Genomic DNA, 4,002 nt, shown 5'->3' with positions numbered 1-4,002 from the left:
AACGTTTTTATTCTCTTGAGCTTGAGTAACTGCCTTCTTTCTTTTCTCTCCATCCAAGAGAGCTGTAGTTCATTCACAAGACTAAGTGGAACCCCAGCATGTAAATGCCTAATCTTTTTCTTTCATCTTTGGCACCAATGAACTGGATTTCCCCACATGAGTCATCTGATAACAAATTTCCCATCTCGTAGGTTTAAAGCTGCATTGTTAACACAGCAGCAGCAGGGACTCTGCCTCGGGGTTCAAGGTTCCGTCCTTGACAATGAGTTTTTAGCAGGAGTGTCTGTTCTCAATTCCTGGGCTCGCCTTTCATGCTCCGAAAAGGTTTTGTGATGTTAGGAAGTTTTCCCGTCATTATATTTTTTTTTCCTCTGCTTCTCACTAAAATCTCATCGATTGATACACTTTTAGCTTTGAGTCTGGACTGTGGAATGCTGAGTTCCTTCAATTGCCACACAACATGAAAGAAATAATGCTATCACTGCTTTAAAAGCACTGGTTAGATAGATAAATAAACCACAGTATCATTCCCACACCCACCGTCACTCCTAAGTGGCTGACCCAGGAGCATCCCAGTCATTTCTGAGAGCAAGGATGAAGAGGAATACAGTATTTGAGGGATATATAAATCTGGTTATGCCTTCAAAATATAGAGAAAACAACCTACCTTCTTAAAGTTCACTTCATATGAAAACTCTTCTGCAGGTCTCTAGACAAGCTGACTCTCAGAGGTCAGAGTTGGGTGGGGAAGGATGGGCCAGGGATTCCTAGCCAGTAATTCCAGATGGTCAGGGAAACTGAAGCAGGACTGCAAATTCAAGGCCTTCCTGGACTACAGGTGGAGTTCATGACCAACATGAGGAGTTTGGTGAGACTACCTTAATAAACGTTAAAAACATGGCTGGGATATAGGAAGCTTGTCTGACAAGGCCTTGGGTTCAATCCTTAGTTGCACAAAAAAGAAGGTGGGGAGGTTATTTACATACAAATTAATATATACATATATAAACATATACACACATGTATATATTGTAAAGTATTCTATGAAGTACGCACTAATGCAAACATCTCTATGTTACGTTTGTGGGCATTGTAGGATCAACGGCTTTGGTGATTTCTCTAAAGTCTCACAAACAGGTCATCCAGCTCCAGAGTATAGGCTCTTCATAATCTGTATTAGTACTTCTCTTAAGCCTCATCCAAAGGAGAAAATGGCAGATTTGAATTTAAAAGGAAGTGTGTAACCTGAAACCCAATCCCATGATCGTTGTCACGTGCCACCCTCTAACCGGAGCAGCCGGTGCCTTTATCAGAAGGGCTGGGACTCGTCGACTAGTAGTGGATAGAGATCCTCAGTATCAGACCTTTCCTCCGAGAACGAGAAGATGCAAAGGGTCGTTAGACTCTCGTCTGAGATTCCAACCACTACCACCCTGCCAAGGACCAGCCTTGGAGATGGGTTCTAAAGAAGGGGTGTCTGGGATCTCTCTCTCTCTCTCTCTCTCTCTCTCTCTCCCTCTCTCTCTCTCTCTCTCTCTCTCTCTCTCTCTCTCTCTCTCTGTTTTCTGATGGTTCTCCAAGCGGTTCTCTCTTTTTATTCTAAAAAAATTTCTCTGGATAGCTTATCTTCTTTTATTTTACATATCAATCCAGTTATTTACTCCAGGCTTCTTTTTGATTATCCTGTGAATCAGCAGCGTCCTGTGACCCCAGCCCCTTAATTCTTAGGAGACAACAAGCACACATTTTTCTTTTAACATTGCAAAGGAATTCGGACATTGCCTGCCTCTGTTAAGCACAGATGAACTAGCTGGGTGGGACCCCAACCTGAAATCACCATTTTTACCACACGGGAGCCTAGCCTTGCTCTGTCCCAGACGAACTCTGAATTCAGGAGTCTGTCTGCCTTTGTAAGCACAAAAGCAAAAAAAAATTAGCTAGTGGGATCTCTTGCGATCACCATTTCCTAAATCTCTTCACCTCCTTCCTTATTGTCTTTCTGACAAGTTGGCTCTCAGCATGGCTGCTTTTGTTCCTCTAGATTTGTGAAGCCCCTCATGTAATTTATACTGCATTCTTAATTTTTTTTTTTTTTTTTTTTTTGGTTTTTCGAGACAGGGTTTCTCTGTGTAGCCTTGGCTGTCCTGGAACTCACTCTGTAGACCAGGCTGGCCTCGAACTCAGAAATCCACCTGTCTCTGCCTCCCAAGTGGTGGGATTAAAGGCGTGTGCCACCACTGCCCAGCTTGCATCCTTATTTTTGAGAAATTAAAATTTTTTTTGAGCCTCTGTTTTTAGAGTTCTTTTCCACAGCCTTGAGGGCTGTCCTGAAAGTCCCAGAATTTACCATTTTTGCTGAGATATTAGTCACCTTCACCTCCAGGACTTGTGCTGTCTCTGATTACCACGGAGTCATTAATGTAAACAGGAAGAACATTCCTTGAAAGAGGAATATGTACGTTAGTATACAAACAAGCCTTACACCCACGGCAGCCATTGACACTCTCAGAAGGCCAAGCCTACTGGCTGAGCCACAGGGGCAGGAACCATGTCATTCTGTCCCTACCAAGGCCATGCCTGACTCAGATCCACCACATCCCTCCTGACTGTGTTTCTGTCCTAATGCATCTTAGGAGGTGCTAATGTGTATAGACAGTCAAAGGATAACAGAACGAGGAACTCCATCTGTAAAGTTATGGGGGAAGGTCCTCATTTATGCTGAGGTGGGACCTTCCACAGGTTGTCTAGAGTCACCTACATTCCTATAAGGAACTTTCCGCCTGAGTTCTGTAAGTAATCACAATAAATTTATTGATTCTCCCAAGCTGGACTTTGGTGGAGTCAGACTCTGGTTTGTCACTGGTACTCTACAGAGGTGGGTAGAAAAAATTTTTTTTATACTTCTCCAGGTAAATCATTCTTGCAACAGTAGTCTAATAGATGACACAACACATTCTCCCCTATACTAGAAAAATGTCCAAGATGCTCCTGGCTCACAGATGTCTAGTTCCTTCACACAATAGTGACAGACTCAGAGTTCCTATTTGAAGTATGGGGTGTGTACACCAAGAAGAAACTCAGACAACAGACAGCATGGACAACAAGAGCTGGGAGAAGTTAGGTGTGGTGGTGTACCCCCAGAGTCTCAGCACCAGCGTGGAGACAGGAGGATTGGGAGTCAAAAGCCACCCTCAGCTACATGTGCTACGTAAGTCTCTCTCTCAAGAACACGAAACAAAAAGAAGGGGACAGAGGAGGTGGCTCAGGCAGTCACAGTGCTTGTCACTCACACCTGATGACCTGAGTTAGATTGAGAAGGAATTTTGAGTTAGTTGAGATCAATGATATAACACAAAGCCTTGGTTCAGATACGGAGAGTTAAAATTGCAGGTCAGCTAGCTTACTAACCCAAGGCCATCACAGGGGATGCAGAGCTGGAGAAACAAAGGCCAATTGAGTGTTCTGAGAATCTGTTCCCGTGATATTTGACTTAGCCTCCTCTGGAAAAACTCCCACCAGAGGTCCCAAGGACTTTCAAATTAAATTCAGCCAGATGTTCTGTTGGTTCAGATAAACATTCACACTGGGTCCCAAGGCCACAGACCCAAGAGATTGTTCCTGTGAGATTTGTCAAACCTCTGCCAGGGATCTGCTTACACACATTACAGACATTTGAAACAACCAATTGTGTGTGATTTCGCCACAACCCCCTTCCCTCCCCCCCCCCATCCCCCAGCCTTTGCCTATATTAACCCTAAGCTTTTGGGCCTCGAGGTCAATTCCTCTACCTCCTGCGTGAGGCACGTATCGGCCCGAAGCTTCTATAATAAATTACCTGACTCATGTGATGGCAGCAAGATGGTCTCAGGAATGTCTTTGGGGTCGCATCCTTTCTGGGTCCCCTCTTGGGGAGTCTTTCAAGATCCTCAGAAAACAGAGTGAAAAGATAGAACTGGAGAGAGAGAGAGAGAGAGAGAGAGAGAGAGAGAGAGAGAGAGAGAG

The sequence above is a fragment of the Grammomys surdaster genome, unplaced genomic scaffold (genome assembly GCF_004785775.1).
Source record: "Grammomys surdaster isolate TR1022 unplaced genomic scaffold, NIH_TR_1.0 373, whole genome shotgun sequence".
Lineage (NCBI taxonomy): Eukaryota > Metazoa > Chordata > Mammalia > Rodentia > Muridae > Grammomys > Grammomys surdaster.
This window is presented reverse-complemented; position numbering follows the sequence as displayed.